This window comes from Panthera pardus, unplaced genomic scaffold, assembly GCF_024362965.1.
Source record: "Panthera pardus isolate Hobbes unplaced genomic scaffold, ASM2436296v1 HiC_scaffold_16, whole genome shotgun sequence".
In the NCBI taxonomy this organism is placed as follows: domain Eukaryota; kingdom Metazoa; phylum Chordata; class Mammalia; order Carnivora; family Felidae; genus Panthera; species Panthera pardus.
The window spans coordinates 135,901,272-135,920,413 of NW_026526721.1; the positions used below are offsets into that span (position 1 = coordinate 135,901,272).

The following is a 19,142-nucleotide window of genomic DNA, read 5'->3' on the forward strand; positions in this document are numbered from 1 at the left end:
TATCTGATATATGATTTCTAAAAATTTCCTCCTGCTATGTTGGTTGTCTTTTCACTTTCTTAATAGTATACATTGAAGCACAAATATTTTTAATCTTGATAAAGGCCAATTTATCTTTATTTTCTCTTGCTTGTGCTTTTGTGGTCATATCTAAGAAACCATTGCCTAATCCAAGGTCACAAAGATTTACACCAGTGTTTTCTTCTAAGAGTTTTATAGTTTTAGTTCTTCTATTATGGTTAGGTACCTGTGGATTATCTTGACTGTGGTGGATACATAAACCTACACAGGTAATAATAAAGAATTTAATACACATACATGCACCTACACACACAACAATGAGTATAAGTAAAACTGAAGAACTCCTATTAAGATTGGTGGATTGTGTCAATGTCAGTATCTTGGATGTGATATTATACTACAGTTTTGCAAAATGTTACCGTTAGGGTAACATGAGCAAAGTGATCTATGTGTCATTTCTTAGAACTACACATGAATCTAAAATTATCTCGATAAAAAGTTCAATTAAAAATAATAATCTTTAGAAATTGCTATTTTTCTTTTTCTTGTCCAGTTAGTGGTAGTCATTTTTTTTTTCTTTTGCATCGAGGAAAGGGCAACATAATAGGCAAAGATCGCCAGGTGAATTAAGAGTATAATGTGGGTCTGGGTAATTCTTGTCTTTAAGCAATAGACATGTAATAGTTTTAGTGTTAATTTTACATACATTTGTGTTTCAACATGTAGTACTGATTTTTATTTCCACCAAATGCCTGATAATAATGGCATAGGTAAGTGAAATTTTGCCAAATAGAAATAATTTTAAGTACCAATACTTTCTAAAAAGTATCTATATGTTGGAATATATCATACTTAACACATAAGTAAATAAAAGCACAGGTTACCTAATTACCTGTTGAAATTTTAAAATTAAATCTTCTCCGAAAATTTTATTTTTGCTAAGCTTTAATCTTTTTTTTTCTTAAAGAACAACTGTTAATAGGCAATTCGCTGTTGTATTGAATATGAGATAAACCACCGCATACCATATTAATGCAAATTACTATACTAAGTACAAGGCAAAAGGGCATAGTAATCTTTTGTGGTTTTATTCTTTGGAACAGGTTGGGAGAATATTGGCTTGAACTCTATCATCCTGTCTACTTAGTTTTGTGTTCTTAAAAATAGCGTTCATTAGGTGACAAGTTAAGCTGAACATTCAATGGAACGTTAATAGCAAATTATTTGTGAATGTCTATCTTAAGGTTTTTTTCTTTCTTAGTGAGCTAGAATTTACCGTGGAATATAAGGCTTCTTTGTTTTTCAAAAAATTTCTTTTAGTTTTCCTTAATTATAGTCTCTGATTATAAAACTTTGTTATTGTTATTTGCCCTTTGAGAATTTCTAAATACAAATTAAGTTAAACGGTTGTTCCAAAACCTGCTGTGTCACTGAAAGGCATGAAAACATTTCTCGTGGCAAAAAAGGATCCTGTTAGTTTTTGGTTGCTATTGTCTGGGATTAACAAATAAGAAGAAATGAGGAAGGAAATGGCTAACATACTAGTAATATTTGTATATACCAAAATACCACTACTTCATTGTCTTTGTATCTGAGCAGTCCTGGGAAGATTCTTTTGCTTCTCAGCAGGTGTGTGGTGTGCATTAGATACTGGCTCTGGTGATTTGGCCATTGTACTCTGTTGTCTCCATTTTGAGGATATAGGGGATTATGCTATCAAAGCACTGACAATGCAACCAGTAAAACAAAACAAAACAAAAAATTAAGTTCTTCTGTTATGTTGGAGCTCATCAGCCTAAGTCCCGGCAGACAGATGAAAATCCAGGCCAATTGGTAGGTGTCTTCTGAGTAAGGCTTCTGAACATAGTCTTGTAAGCCCATCTCTGTATTTTCTTGGAATTTTCGATCTGGTTTGTGCTGGTCAAACCCGAATGATCTGGACTAAAGAGAACTATAGCTTACCTTAGTCTGCATACTCATAGCTGTCCATATCCAGCTTCACCATACTGTTAACAGAAGTCCTGACGCTTACAGATGTGCTCCATGACTTGCTTTATTCAGTAACCAGAAAGTTTATCTCCCTGGATGCTGTTCTGTAGGTGGTTGACCATAGCTGCCAGGATATTGGAGAGACTCACGACCTGGGCACACTGGGGCAGGCCAAGGCTGAAGAGCTCATTCCAGTAGGGCAGCACAAGGCTGATGTTGCATTCCTGACCAAGTGACTGAACTGCTGGCCCAGACCATGGGGAGGAAAAGCAAGTGGGATGTAGACTTGCAGAGGTAGCACATGTTGAGGGATTCTGGAATGGGGCCAGGCATCACAAACCCAAAGGTAAGTGTGTAAAAGGAGGGTGTCTTTGACCTCAGTGATGGTGGACTGGTCTCCAGTGATGCTGTGGATGCTCTCTCCTCCGCCATTTTGTCTGCCAGGCTGGGAGACAAGAAGCTGTGGTATCAAGTGCTTTTGCTAAGGTATCACCTGCTCAAGGAATCTCACTTGCAGACTGGTTCTCCCATGGTGTTCTGAAGACTTGGCATTGTTAAGGGGTTCACTTAGGTTGGCAAGGGACGCTACTACATTTGCGGTGTGTCCGGAGCCCCCTGGCTTGTGTCAGCTTTAGAATCCGTGATCAGAAGAACCATACCATCCCCGTATATCAAAGGCTGCTGGATGTTCACAAGCATCCTGCATCAAGACCTATTTCTCAGCTGAAGCGGCACAGTTCCTTGGTTTCTCCCACCGCACATCAAAGGGCTTCTTCTCCTTTTTTTTTTTTTTTTCCCCCCCTTAAAGGGCTTCTGTTCACACTGGACAGATTCCATTTTCGCACTCATCTCTAAGCATTTTTTTCAGTCAGAAAAACTGACAGCTCTTCAGGTGCCGCTTACTGATGATGCTTAGTTGCTCTGACAGCTGTAGTTCAAATTTTTCCTTATGCCCCTTTGTAATAAATGTTGCCTCTTTCACAACTGACAGCCCTAGGGTGACAGCCAGGTGCTTTGTTATCACAGACCACACAGTACTTACCATCTCCGGCCGCTGGACGTGGGCCTTCTACAGAAGTGGGGCCCTGACGACGTGGGTCCCGCCAGGGATGAGGTCATCCCAGGTGGTGAGAAGGAGCTGTCTGGCGTTGGATGTCTCGGGGCGGGGGGGAAGCCAGAATCACCTTGTCCGTTCCAGCTCCGTCTGGGCTGATGAGGATGAACGGCTGCTTGGGGATACCAGAGGTGTCCACTGAGGGGACCATCTGGATCTTCTGGCCCGTCTGCATCTCTGCAGCAACCTGCACTTGCCGAGGCCCGCTGACCCCAGAGTGGGCGGAGGTTACCAGAATGCACCGGAAGGGGCCGGCCGTCCCGGCGGATTCCTGGGAGACATCTGAGGGTGCAGCACCTGGGCCACTCTGGACCGAACTAGCCGCTCCGTGTGCATAGCCATCGGGAAGCAGGATGGCCAGAGAAATTCGAGGTTTGGCGCCAAAGTGGCCTAGAAGCAGGTGGGCCTCCTGCGCAGTTGGGGGGGAGGGCAGGGCGTGGGGAACCCAGCTCCTGGCGTTGGCGGACGGCGGGAGCCCGGGGCAGCGGGTGCAAAAGACCACAGGCTGGAGAGGAGACGCTTAGGTGGGAGAGGGTAGAGGACAGGGAGGGCAGCCTGGGGCCACCTGGGGTGGTGAGAAAGGGGGGTTGTTACTGTTTTTGTCAGTGCAAGTTCAGCGTTCGTGACTCTCGTGCTCTGCAACGTGCTTGCTTTTTTCTTTAAAGGTTGAAAAGATTTCTTTATGAAGCCTTAGCAAATACAAAGTGTAATTAGTCTGTAGTGCAGAGTTAGATACAATTTAATACTAATTCAATGACAAAATGAAAGTTGTCTGAGACCAGGAAATTTCCCCACACTTGATTTTAATGCATTGCGTTGATTTTCTAAAACAATTCCGAGGAGTCAATATTTACAGTAGCTGGAGTATTTATGAAAACTCTGGCATCAGGCATTTATGTGTATATATGCATATATGTGTGCGTGTGTATATATGTATAAAACCCAAGATTATACGAACCAGGAAACAATTATATGTCTTCCGCAGAGTTTTGAGACTGAGGTTTATAAATGCTTTTCAAAGTGTGGGATTTGGAAACAGAGCAGAATCTTGTTTCCAAAAACGGAAGTTTTTTTCAGGAGTGAAATCAAAATTATAACTGCCACAGAAGAGGGAAAAAAAGAGAATGTGAGTGTGGTGCCGAACAACCTGGCCCTAATCATCTATCTGTTGGCAAAGGCATTGAAGGATAACCCTGCATTGTATCTAGAAAAATCCGTGCATGAATTGATTCCAGCTGTGATGACAGCCATGCCTGCAGTCAGATGTGGATCATCACTGGGTGGTTTGCTACCTGCCTGCCTGGTGGCTTTGCCCACCATCTGATAATCAGGATGCCTGTGGGGCACAGTTTGGGTCCCTTGGACTCCTCCTCTCCTCCCACGTGGTCAAGGCTGCTCTGCAGGTCAGCAGGTCAACAGGACTACTCTGACCATCACTCAGCACTGGTCCACACGGACACTCTTGCAGGCTCCTCAGCTTGGCCCTGGGACCCCTGGTTGTCTTAAGGTCCCTGGTGCCGCCACAGTGCCTGTCTAGTATGTGTGTGAACTGCACCTCTGTCTCACTCTTCCCCTCCTCCCAAGTTTGTTATAATATCGTTGTCCTCCAGTGGCTCGTCCACCCGTTAGGTCCTGTCCCTCAGCACTTCGTCTTCTGACTCGGGTTCTAGTACCTCTCCGGTCACCACCGTGGTCCCTGCTGTGCAGCCCCTTGTTGAGCTGATCTCCACTGTCACAACTGCATCCCACTACTGCTTTTTTTGGCCCCTGGCTGTTTCCAGAAGTACATCATGGTCTCCCTTCCCCCCAGCAGAGGAGGGCAAAGGAGGCTTTATCACTTATCCTGGTCCAGCTCCTCCCCTGTTCTCAGCTCCCTCCTGCCTTGAGGGCAGTGCCATCTATGAAAGAAACTGGAAGCCAGGGACCACCCTCCTCCAGCCCAGAGACTCCAAAGGCTAATGGCTTCTAGCCCCTGGCTCTGGCTCTCCCCAGCCTGCTCCTTGAGGCTGTTACACATTAGCCAACCTTCCCTCAGATCCTCACACACATGCTGGGTAGTAGTTTGTTTCCCCCGGATTGCTTTCTTTTTAGATATTGTACAGCCAATTCCATATTCTGAAAGCTTGATTTGTTAAAAACAGACTTGAATGGAAGACCTGAAACTGTGAAACTCCTGGAAGGAAAAATAGTGAGGCTCCTTGACATTGGTCTTGGTGATGATTTTTTGGATTTGACACTAAGAGCAAAGGCAACAAGACCAAAAATAAATGAGAGGGACTACACCAAAATAAAAAGCTTTTGCACAGTGAAGGAAACCACCAAGAACATGGAAAAGCAACTTACCGAATGGGAGAAAATATTTCAAAAGATCTATCTGATAAGAGACTAATATCCGAAATATATAAAGAACATACATAACTGAACACTAAAAAATCAAATAATCTAATTTAAAAATGGGCGGAGACAGCTGGGTGGCTCAGTTGGTGAAGCATCTGGCTCATGATTTTGGCTCAGGTCATGATCTCATGGTTTGTGAGATTGATTGTCTACGCTGACAAGCACAGAGCCTGCTTGGGATTCTCTCTCTCCCTCTCTTGGCTACTCCCCTGTTTGCATGCACAAGTTCTCTCTCTCTCTCTCTCAAAATAAATAAGCTTTAAAAAAATGAAAATGGGAAGAGGACCTGAAAAGACATTTTCCCAAAGAAAACATATAGATTGGCAACAGACACATGAAAAGGTGTTCATATCATCAGGCTAATGCGAATCAAACCCACCTTGTAAGATATTACCTTACACCTGTCAGAATGGCACTACTATCACAAAGACAAGAAATAAGAAGTCTTGGTGAGGATGCGGAGCTAATGGGACTTTTGTGCACTGTTGGTGGCAATGTAAATTGATGCAGCCACTGTGAAAATAGTATAGAAGTTCCTCAAAAAATTAAAAATAGAAATACCATATGATCCAGTAATTCCACTACTGGGTATTTACCCAAAGAAAATGAAAACACTAATTTGAAAAGATATATGCACCCTATATTAAATGCAACATTATTTACAATAGCCAAATTATGGAAGCAACCTACGTGTCCATAGATAGATGAATAGATAAGAATTTATGGTGTGTGTGTGTGTGTGTGTGTGTGTGCGCGCGCGCAATGGAATGTTACTCAACTATAAAAAAGAATGAGTTCTTGCCATTTGCAGTATTATGTAAGTGAAATAGCGAATGACAATCATATGATTTCACTTATATGTGAAATCTAACAAACAAAACAAACCAGAAACAATCATAAATACAGAGAACGAACTGGAGGGGAAGTGGGTGGGAGAGTGACTGAAATAGATGAAGGGGATTAAGAGGTACAAACTTCTAGTTATAGGATAAGTAAGTCACAGGGGTGACAACTACAGCATAGGGAATATATCAACAATATTGTAATAATGTTGCATGGTGACAGATGGTAACTATGCTTTTTGTGGTGAACATAGTACAATGTATAGAACTTTCAAATTACTGTGTTGTATTTCTGAAACTAATGTAACATTGTATGTCAATACTTAAATACATTAAAAAAAAAAAACCAATAAAACACAGTGAGATATCACCACGTCTGTTAGAATGGCCATCATCAAAAAGATAAGAGATAACAAATGCTGGTGAGAATGTGGAGAAAAGGAAACCTTTGTGCTCTGTTGATAGAAATGTAAATTGGCTCAACCACTGTGGAAAAAAATATATGGAGGGTCCTCAAAAATTAAAAACAGAGGGGCACCTGGGTGACTTAGTCAGTTGAGCATCCGACTCTTGATTTTGGCTCAGGTCATGATCCCAGGGTTGTGGGATTGAGCTCCATATCAGGCTCCATATTGAGTGTGGAGCCTGCTTGGGGTTCTCTCGTTCTCTCTCTCTCTCTCTCTCTCTCTCTCTCTCTCTCTCTCTCTTTTTCTCTCCCTCTCTTTCTCTCTCTCCTTCCCTATGCCCTTCTACCCAACTCATGCTCTCTCTCCTTTCAAAAAAAAAAAAATTAAAAATAGAACTCTTGTATGATCCAGCAATTCTTCTGGTTATGTATAAAGGATGTTAAAACACTAACTTGTAAAGCTATAGGTGCTTCCATCTTTATTGCAGAATTATTTATAGTAGCTAAGACATGGAAATAACCCAAGTATCCGTTGATGGATGAATGGATAAAGAAGTTGTGGTGTATGTGTAAATATATGATGGAATATAATTCAGCCATAAGAAAGAAGGAAATCTTTTTTTTCCTGCCATTTGCAACAACATGGAGGGGTCTTGAGGGCATTATGCTAAGTGAAATAGATCAGATAAAGACAAATGCGATATAATCTCTTTCTTATATGTAGAATCTGAACTAAACCAAACTCAGATACAGAGAACAGATTGGTGGTTGCAAGAGATGGAGGGTAGGGGGTGGGCAAAATGAGTGAAGGTGGTCAAAAGGTACAAACTTCCAGTTATACAATAAGTAAGTTATGGGGATGTAGTGTACAACATGGTGACTGTAGCTAACAATACTGTGTTGTATTTTGAAAGTTGTAAGAGAATAGATTTTAAAAGTTATAAGGAAAAAATTGCAACTATTTGTGGTGATGGATGTTCACTAGACATACTGAGGTGATCATTTCTCAATATACACAAATGTCAAACTATTATGTTTTACCCCTGAAACTAATATAATGTTATTTGTCAATTAGATCTCAAAACATTTGAAATAAAATTTACAATTTTTTTTATGTACAAAAATGCATATAAAATTGGGTCGGAATTCCTTACACAGATAATCTTTAATGTTATTAAAAACTAAGTAGTAATTCATACATATATTAATGTATAGTATCATACACTGATGGGGTAGGAAAAATTATAAAAACCTTTGAAACAGGTAAAAAAAATATTAAGTGTCCCATTTGGTGTACCATTCCAGCTTATCTCAGCTTTTCATTGTTTTGGAGCTATTTTATAATTTTGTATATTGTAGAAAATTCATAATAATGAAATAATTCTTGTTTATAAAAATGCAAATGAATTGTGTGCAGTGGAATTCAATTGATTTCTATCCTGAGAATAGATCTCTTTTGAAGCTGTTTATAAATCATTTTAGCAATGCTGATTGCCCAGATGCATGTGGTTCTTTGAATTCTCTTTTGAACTAATTATAGTTCAAAATGATTCCTTCATTAATTAATGGGTTAAATCAAATTTCTGATATCTACTCATTTTAGTTTGTATGAGAGTCATGATTTTACCTTAAAAAATCCTTTAATAGATGGCTACAACATTCAAACAGTACAAAATGGGATAACATGAAAAGCAAAAGTCTCCCTCCTACCCAGTTTCACCTTCGTGGACCTTATAGTCTAATGGTGAAGACAGATATTTATCACATAATGTAGTATAAATGTAAGATTCTAATTCTGAAAAGCATGCTGAAAACGTGGAACACATTTCTGTGGAAGCAGTCATGGGGTGACCTCATCTAGACAGGACAATCTGGAAAGGCTTTTCTGAAGTACTAGCAAGTGGTCTGAGATCTAACAGTGAGTAAGGAAAACCAATGTTTATGAATGTAAAATGGGACCCAATGAAATGGTAGTTCATGGTATTGAAGGTGGATAAGTAAGGAAGTTTAAAAAAAAAAAAAAAAAGGTGGGTCATTAGGACAGATAGATTGAGAGAAAATAGAGACATTTATAAATTTGAAGTTCTGATGAAGTTAATGCAAATTGGAAGGAGAGGCTGTTATAAGAGGCTGGGTTGTTTGACATTGAATAGAAATTTTTGAAATGGAGCACTGGAAGGAAGTGAAAAAGTTCAAGGTATCACCATGGGAGTGGGTGGCTAGGGTAAAATGAAAGAGCTTGGAGATGAAGAAGTTAGGGACCTTTGAGGTCAGTTATTAGATTGATTGCCTATGTGGACAGTGAGGTCCCCCAGAATTTATTTATGGCAGAGCTTGGAGGTGAGTCATGTGCCTCGTCACAGGTGAATGAGGAGGAATGACCTGAGAGATGAAAAATAGGAAGAAACATGGGGAGGAACAATGGAGTGTCAAAGGATGAACTGCTTTTACCAGAGAAGGCTACAAGGCCACCAGTGCCCCTGGGGAAGCCCAATTTGAAGTAATTCAAGGTGATAGAAGAGGAGTTTGGAGCCAGGATGAAATTATAGGGATTTTTGTTGATTATGGATCAGGAGTTCTATGGGTGTAGTAGAAGGTTTTGGGAAGTGGACAAAGGGTGTAAGACCAGGACATGGGCAAGCCCATGTGAGTATTTGAGGGACGGTACCCTAAAAAGTGGTTCAGGTGGTGGTTTACATATTGGATACTGATATTTCAAAGCAAGGTCTACACCAAAGTGGATTTAACTCTTAAACATTTTTTTGAGGATGGGTAGGGACTAATGAGTAGCAGCTAATGAGGTTTTTTTGTTTTTGTTTTTTTTTTTTTTACTTTTTTTTTTTTTTTTTCTGAGGCCAGAGAGCAGCTAACAAAATCAGAATCCTTTTGTTTCCTGCTAGGTGAAAAACGATATCGCCTTGCTGATTTAAATTGCATTTCTTTAATTTCAAGGAGGTTGGGCATATTTTCATGTACTTTTAAAACAACTGTTTTAAGAACAATTCTCTTTTTTTAATTTGCACCAGCTCCTAGTAAATTCAGGAAATTAGCTCTTTGACATATTCATTATAAATATTTTTTCCATTAGTTATCTGTGTTTCACCTTGTTTATGGTATGTTTGTCATGTAGTGTTTTTAAAATTTATGTTCTAGATTACCATTCTTTCTTTTTTTATGATTATGGGTTTTGTGGTTCTGGGTTTCTGCTCTTTTTCCTCTAATATTATAAATAATTTTACTTGTGATTTATTCTGGATGTTTTGGGGATTCATTTTAATGGTAAAATCTTTGTTCTACCTGAATTAAATTTCGTATAAGAAAAGAGGAAGCAATCCAGCTTAATTTTCTTTCCAGATATATATTCAGTTGTCCCAATACCACTTAGCTACTGACATGAAATCTCACCTTTGTCAGAAATACAATTCCAAAATAGTTGGGCCTATTTGAGAAGAATAAGAATGTGTGAGACTGCAGGGTATACTTGGGAGGCATATCTGGGAGTGAAACAGACTAAATTCTGACTCTAGAACTTGATGTTGACCTTGGCCAAGGAACTTCTCTGGGCTCCAGTTTTCTTTCATCCTCAAAATGGGCATAATCCTAGCCTTTGAGGACTATGACTGTATGTGAAAGAATGCACTACAATGGCTAGAGCTGCATAAGCAAGGAAGAGAACAGAAGAAAGGAGGTCAAAGAAGTGAGGGGTCAGGTTATTTAAGACCCTGTAGGGCATTATGAAGACTTAGTTTTTTTCTTTGAGATGGGAAACGTCTAAGGATTTTGAACAGAGAAGTGATATGATCTAACATATTTTACAAGGCTTTTGTATTGAAATTACGCTGTGGAAGGAAGCAGGGCAGAATCCAATTGCAGTTTTGAGGAGAGGGATAATGAGGGATTAGAGCTTTAGAGCTGGATGGGAGCAGAGATTTGGGTAGGAAGTGATGGGAGGCTGGAGGGCGTTGCCATCAACTGAGATGGAAAGACTCATGAGTGGAGTAGGTTTGGAGGCAAAGATTGGGAGTTGGGAATTGATCATTAAATGTGTTAAATGTGAGAGATTTACCACATATCCAGGTATAGCTGTCAGGGAGGCAGAGTACACACTGGGAATTCAGGCGAGAGATCTGAACTGGAGATGAAATTTGGGAGTCATCAGTATATAGACTGTATTTAATATGTTTAAAGGCATGTGGCTGAGATGCGATCACCAAGGGAGAAGAAAAGAGTTACGAGACTGAATCCAAGCACTCATCAACATTAAGACATTGAGGAGAAAGGGGGAAATCAGCAAAGAAAGCCGGGGAGTGTCCAGGAGGGCAGGAAGAAACTGACAAGTAGTGGTGTTTTAGAAGCCAAGTGGGAGTGGTCGGGGTGAAAGCCTGATTGGAGTGGGGTTAAGAGAAGGTGAGGGAAGAGAAATTGGGAGACAGTGAGTACATACAGTCCGTTTAAGAAGGTTAGATGAGAAGGAGGATGGAGGAGGAGGAGAAAGAAGAATGTATGATATTGTTGCCTGGGAGAGTCACGCATTTGTTGACCAACTACAAATATTTGAGTTGGTGTTTCCACAGTCATGTCTAGCATACCACTGTTGGTATGTGAGATGGTTTTAAGTAGTACTTCAATACATGCTTTTACAATCTTGTCATACTTTGAGTCTACTGTGTATATGAAAATACAACTAGCGTTTATAATGCCATAAACATAATGGTATAAAGTTCTTTTTGACATAAATTTATCTCTTTTTTTTTCCTTCAAAGTTTTATTTAAATTCTACTTAGTTAGGGGCACCTGTGTGGCTTAGTTGGTTGGGTGTCTGACTTCAGCTCACATCATGATCTCGTGGTTCATGAGTTCGAGCCCCGCATCAGGCTCTGTGCTGACAGCTCAGAAACTGGGGCCTGCTTCAAATTCTGTGTCTCCCTCTCTCTCTGCCCCTACCCCACTGGTGCCCTGTTTGTCTCTCTCTCTCTCTCTCTCTCTCTCTCTCTCTCTCTCAAAAATAAATAAAACAAAAAATTTAAATTCTAGTTAGTTAAACATGCAGTGCAATATTGGTTTCAGGAATAGGATTCCTGAATTCTATTATATTTTATTCTGTTCCTAAATACAATACTGAGTGCTCATCATAACAAATGCCCTCCTTAAAACTCATCATCCTCCTGGCCCATCCCCCACCCACCTGCCTCCATTAACCCTCAGTTTGTTCTCTATCTTTAATAGTCTCTTAGGGCACCCGGGTGGCTCAGTTGGTTAAGCATCCGACTTCAGCTCAGGTTATGATCTTGCGGTCCTGTTCATGAGTTCGAGCCCTGCATTGGGCTCTGTGTTGTTGGCTCAGAGCCTGGAGCCTGCTTCAGATTCTGTCTCTCTCTGCCCCTCCCCCACTCATATGCGGGCACTCTCTCTCTTTCAAAAATAAACATTAAAAAAAAGAGTTTCTTATGGCTTATTTACCTCTTTTTTCCCCCTCCCATATGTTCACCTATTCCTTCCTTCCTTCCTTCCTTCCTTCCTTCCTTCCTTCCTTCCTTCCTTCCTTCCTTCCTTCCTTCCTTCCTTCCTTCCTTCCTAGAGAGAGCATGACCATGAGATCATGACCTGAACCAAAATCAAGAGTTGGACACTTAACCAGCTGAGCCACACAGGTGCCCCAAGATTTCATTCTTTTTGATGGCTGAATAATATTCAATTATATGTATATGTGTGTGTATGTATACATACACATCTTCTTTATCTGCTCATCAGTTGGTGGACATTTGGGCTCTTTCCATACTTTGGCTATTGTTGATAATGCCGCTATAAACATCAGGGTGCATGTGTCCCTTTGAATTTGTATTTTTGTATCCTTTAGGTAAATACCTAGTAGTGTAATTGCTATATCATAGGGTACAGTAAAACCTTGGTTTGTGAGCACAGCTCATTCTGGAAACATGCTTGTAATCTAAAGCATTTGTATATCAAAGTGAATTTCCCTATAAGAAATAATGGAAACTCAGATGATTCGTTCCATAACCTAAAAATATTCATATAAAAATGATTACAATACTGTAATGTAATACAAAATAATAAAGAAAATATAAAATATAAAGAAAAGTAAACAAATTAACCTGTACTTACCTTTGAAAACCTTCATGGCTGGTTTTTGATGGGAAGACAAGAGATGGGAGGGTTATTATGTAGGACGACTTTCACTATCACCAATGGAATCACTGCTATCTATTGGCTCAATGGAATCTTTTTCTTTTCATGCAACTTTAACAAGGAACCAATCTAATGACACTAGCTTTTGCCTCCTTTTGAGGATTTCATGGAAATGTGACATTGCATTGTCTTTAAACAGATTCATCGCTTGCACTGCTACACCCTTATTTGGGTGGTGCTCTTCTACAAAATTTTGCACTGCTTCCCATATTTTACACATCCTCCTAATCTCATTTGAAGTGAGGGGTTCCTTCACCTTTTCTCCTCCTCCTCTGCAGACGAGATGCAGACGTACACTTCTTACAAAATCTTGCAATTTTGGCTACTTGTGTACCTCATTTGTACTTCTCCATGATTTCCTTCTCAACTTCCCCCATAATTATCTCCTTCTTAGCACCTTTCTTTTCAACCTTTCTCTGCCTGGGGGCCATTGTATACATTGAGTACAGTACAGTATTAATAAACTCTTGTCATATACTGTATTTAATGTAACTGGCAATAAGCAAAGGTTCTATGTCTGCAGGCAGCCTGACCTAGAACGAAGCGAAGCATTCCTAGGTTTACTCTTGTATGGAAAAGCAAAGGACCGTCCAAAGGTGCATAGGTGCTTTGAATGACAAAGTACTGACTAGCGCCAGTTGCAGAACCTTCCAACGTTCTGATTTCTAACAAACACCACAGCCTGAGACCGAACATCCAAGTATGGGAGAGAGAAGCATCCTGCAGCAAGCGAGCGAGAGAAGAACCATTCATTCTGTTGTGATCATGTGACATTTGGCATCACGTACTACTCCTATTGCAAGACATTGCTTGCTTATCAAGTTAAAATTTATTAGACATGTTTGCTCATCTTGTGGAACGCTTGTAGGACAGGTTACTTGCAATCCAAGGTTTTACTGTAATTCCATTTTTAATGTTTTGAGGAACCTCCATACTCTTCTCCAGAAGGACTGCCCCATTTTGCATTCCCACCAACAATGCAAGAGGGTTCTCTTTCTCCCTATCCTTGCCAACACCTGTTGTTTCTGATGTTGTTAATTTTAGGCATTCTGACAGGTGTGAAGTGCTATGTCAGCATGGTTTTGATTAGTATTTCCTTGATGATGAGTGATGTTGAGCATCTTTTCATGTAGTTGTTAGCTAGCTATCTGGATACTTTTGGAAAAGTGTCTTTTCATGTCCTCTGCACATTTCTTCACTGGACTATTTGTTTTTTGGGTGTTGAGTTTGATAAGTTCTTTATAGATTTTGGATACTAACAGTTTATCAGATATGTCATTTGCAAATATCTTCTCCCATTCTGTAGGTTGCCTTTTAGTTTTGTTGGTTGTTTCCTTTGCTGTGCAGAAGCTTTTTATCTTGATGAGGTCCCAATAGTTCATTTTTGCTTTTTTTCCCCTCTGCCTCTGGTGATGTGTCTAGTAAGAATTTTCTCCAGCTGAGGTCACAGAGAGGTTGCTTTCTGTATTCTCCTCTAGGATTTTGATGGTTTCCTGTCTCACATTTAGGTGTTTCATCCATTTTGAATTTATTTTTGTGTATGGTGAAAAGAAAGTGGTTGAGGTTCATTCTTTTGCATGTTGCTGTCCAGTTTTCCCAGCACCATTTGCTGAACAGACTTTTTCTGATTGGATATTCTTTCCTATTTGTCAAAGGTTAACTTACAATATAGTGCTAGGTTTATTTCTGGGTTTTCTTCTGTTCTGTTGATCTATGTGTCCATTGTGCCAGTACCATATTGTTTTGTTTACTACAGCTTTGTAATATAACTTGAAGTCTGGAATTGTGATTCCTTTAACTTCGCTTTTTTTTTTTTTTTTTTTTTGTCTTTTTTTTCAAGATTGCTTTGGCTCTTCGGGGTCTTTTGTGGTTCCATACAAATTTTAGAATTATTTGTTCTAGTTCCTTGAAAAATGTTGATGGTATTTTAATGGGGATTGCATTAAATGTGTAGATTGCTTTGGGTGGTATAGACATTAACAATGTTTGTTCTTCCAGTCCATGAGCATGGAATGCTTTCCCATTTCTTTGTGTCGTCTTCAGTTTCTTTCATAAGTGTTCTGTAGTTTTCAAAGTACAGATCTTTTACCTCTTTGGTTAGGTTTATTCCTAGGTATCTAATTGTTTTAGGTGAAATTGCAAATGGGATCTGTTCCTTGATTTCTTTTTATGCAGCTTCATTATTGGTGTATAGAAATGCAACAGATTTCAGCATGTTCAATATGTCCTGCCGTTCCCTTCTGTCCTGCCAAGTTTCTGTGGAAAGATCTGCTGTGAATCTGATCTGTCTTGTCTTGTAGGTTAAGGACTTTTTTCCCTTGCTGCTTTCATGATTCTTACCTTGTCTGTGCATTTTGTGAATTTGACTATGGTATGACTTAGTAATGGCTGGGTTTTTTGAACTTAATGGGAGTTGGATTTGGTGTCTGCTTCCTTCTCCAGATTAGGGAAGTTTTCAGCTTTAATTTGCTTAAATAAACCTTCTGCCCCTTTATCTCTCTCTTAATCTTCTGGGATTCCTATGATATGAATGTTATGTTGTTTTAATATGTTGCTGAGTTCCCTGAGTGTACCTTTGTGATCCTTTGTTTCCTTTTCTTTTCAGCTTCATTATTTTTCATAATTTTGTCTTCTGTATCACTAATTCATTCCTCTATTTGTCCGTCTTTACTATTATGGCATCCATTTTGGTTTGCATCTCAGTTATAGAATTTTTCATTTTGGCCTGACTAGATTTTATCTCTTTTATCTCTGCAATAAGGGATTCTCTAGAGTATTCTATGCTTTTTTTTCAATCCCAGCTAGAATCTTTATAATTGTTTTAAATTTTAGTTCAGCCGTCTTACTTGTATCTGTATTGATTAAATCCCTGGCCATTATTTCTTCCTGTTCTTTCCTTTGTGGTGAATTCTTCTGTCTTGTCATTTTGGAGGGAAAAAATAAAAATAAAATAAAATAAAATAAAATAAAATAAAATAAAATAAAATAAAATAAAATAAAATTTAAAAAAATTAAAAAAATAATAAAGGAAGCTGGATCCTGATATGTTTTGGTCTGGTTGTTAAGAGAAACTTAATAGAAAAAAAATGGAAACAAAAAACATAAACAATTAAAAATTAAAAAGATAATAAAATAAAATTAAAAAAAAGTGCTCTTACTGTAACCAAGAAAAAACAAAAACAGAAACACATATGAAAAAAAACCAAAGGAAGCTAGATCCAGTTTCCCCTAGAGCTGAAGCTTTGCAGCACCCTATGATTAGTAGACTTAATGTGTGGAAGGGATTTGTGCTGGTCCTCTGGGGGAGCAGCCTGGCTGCTCTGATTTTCAGGCTGACTTGCCCTACTGGAGATAGGCTTAGAGGGTGCAGGGAGATGGGGCTTGGTGTAGTGGCTCTTTTGTCCACTTGGTGGCGCTGTTTAGCTCACTGAGGTCTGTCAGTGCTGGTTCACTAGGGTTGAAATGGCTTCAGCCTGTTCTCTAGTCTCCAGAGCTGGAAGTTTGTGCACTCAAAGACATGTAATCAGTCACCTCTCCTGTGTCCCGGGCTTCCATCAGAGACCCTCCTTTACCCTGTCTGTGTCTCAGCTGTCTGTCAGGCAGCACCACCCGCCTGGGTTTTATGTCCGGTGTGGCTGTGTTTCTGAACCCTGTGCTTTAGGGAACCCCTGGCTTTGACCCACACTAATCCTCTGGGGGAGGGTCTCACTGTGCTGTGGTCGGTGCCAGCTTGTCCCAGGAACCAGTCGTGAGACTGCCCGGTGGCAGCAGCTTGGAGTTTATGGTAAATTGCAACACTCTGCCTTTGTTGCCCTCAGCTGGCATCTTTGTTCCTATATTGGTGAAAGGGCAGCTCAGTGGTGCCTACTGGGTCTTTTGCCCAGGGAGAGGCTATATCACCTCTACCAAATGCACTCCAAGCAGGGGAACTGCTTCTCCCGGAGGAAAGACCCAGGGGTCCTCAGACCATGCTGTCTGTTCCCAGGGCTCTGTCCTGCTTCCTTGTTGGAGCACTACCAGGGACTGACCTCCGAAACTTCAGATTCTGTGCTCTCCTGTTTATAAAAAATGGTGGTATTGAAACCCTCTCCTGCCCGTGCCCACCCCCCCCCCCCCCCCCTTCTCAACCCCCGTCACTGGTTTTGGGAAACAATTTTCTTGGGCAATCCCTGCGTGTGTTTTCACTCTTTTTTTTTTTTTTTCTTTTAGCTCACCTCTCAGGGATCCCTCCCCACTGCAGAGCCTGCTGCTCTTTTCTCCCACAAAGCAGTTCTCCGCAGTCCTACCTAATGGGGTCATTTTTCCTGTTTGTAGAAGTGCAGCTTTGTTCTCTAAGACTTCCAGTCGATTTCTTGGGTGTTCAGAATGATTTGATATTTATCTAGCTATTCGCAGGGAGGACACAAGCTTAGGGTCACCCTACTCTTCTGCCATCTTAATCCTCCTCTGAAATAACTGTATTTCAATAGAACAGGTAAATCGAGGGTGCCTGGCTGGCCCAGTTGGAAGAGCATGCAACCGTTTTTTTTTTTTTTTTTTTTTTAATTTTTAATGTTATTTATTTATTTATTTATTTAATTTTATTTTTGAGAGAGATAGAGAGCGAGCATGCGTGAGTGGGGTGGGGGCAGAGAGAGAGAGAGAGAGAGAGGGAGACACAGAATCCAAAGCAGGCTCCAAGCTCTGAGCTGTCAGCACAGAGCCCGACATGGGGCTCAAACCCACGAACTGCAAGATCATGACCTGAGCCGAAGTCAGACACTTAACTGACTGAACCATTCAGGTGCTCCAGCATGCAATTCTTGATCTTGGAGATCTTTGAGCATCACGTTGGGTGTAGAGATTACTAAAAATAAATAAATAAATAAATAAATAAATAAATAGGTAAGTAAACAAACAAACTAACTAAAAAAAAAAGTGGGGGGGGAAGGTGAATCAATTTAACAAAAAATGTTAAAAGCAATACAGGGGGACCTGGCTAGCTTAGCCAGGAGAGCATGACTCTGCAAATCGGGGTTGTGAATTCAAGCCCCAAACTGGGTGTAGAGATTACTTAAGTAAGTTAATTAATTAATTAATTAATTAATTAAAAGTAGCATAGGTAGTTTATAGATATGGTAAGTTTACACAAATAATTTAAGCTTAGGAAACACATGCTTAGGAAATTCAAGGACCTTTATAATCTAGCTCCTTATCTGACTGAAGTCACACTTTCTTTCTCAAATCCTCCTAGAGCACCTCTCTCATCACTATTATTCACATCTTGACTGCTCATAATACGTCTTCTCTGAATCCTCTATTTTGACACGGGACTATATTTTTATTTGTTTATATAGTGTATCATTTGTGTGTTTTATTTTCTCAATGAAAATTTCAGTTACCTGCCCAAGCACATGCACACTCACATAAACACACGCACACACACGCACACTGCTTTTTGGAAGTTCATTTGCTATGGGACCTGCTGGAATCATTGTAAGGTTGGGTCTGTGGGAAGGTTGGAAAGCCAGACCTAGGCTAGTGTCTAGTAAGTTGGGACCTAAGCTTCTGTAATGGCTGATCCAGGCTGGGAGAGCCAGGTAGTTCCAGGCACAATGTCCAGAAGTTACAACAATTGTGGAACAAGCTCAGGTAGTTGTCAGGATAAGGGGATCAGCCCTGGTGATGAGAGTATGGCAGCAGGTTACTTCCAGGTAACCGTCCTTGGGTAGTCAGGAAAGGGCAACTGGGAAAGCCAGGGGATCTGCACATGCTCACTTACATCAACACCTACCTGTTCGGTTACTGGGTGGCCCTGGGAAGGAGGCCCGCCAGACTCACTGAGTGCCAGGGTCTCCCATAACTACTGAAGAGGACTCCTGGTTCTTAAAGGCTTATTTTAATCAAATATATCTGGATTTGAATCCTAGCTTCCTCTAGGTACATAGCCTCACTTTCTCCTCCATAAAATGATAATAATTTCTAATAATTATTAAATAATTAAAGTGATTACATGTGAAGAGAACCTAATATAATAATGAATAACGATCGTAATACTTTTATTATTAACGTAGTTGAAAGAAAGTGGAGAATCCTAACAGAGAGACTAGTGAGTAACTAGGTAATGGCTTTACCAGAACTAAACTAAACTACTGTATTATCTTAAATCATTGGTGGAATGAGCTGG

At 40.1% G+C, this 19,142-nt stretch overlaps 1 pseudogene; it reads right to left on the reverse strand.

Annotated features, from left to right (window-relative positions):
• Window positions 1-1,527: 1,527 nt before the first annotated feature.
• Window positions 1,528-12,908, reverse strand: LOC109257857 (nuclear receptor subfamily 2 group C member 2-like; annotated as a pseudogene).
• Window positions 12,909-19,142: the final 6,234 nt, after the last annotated feature.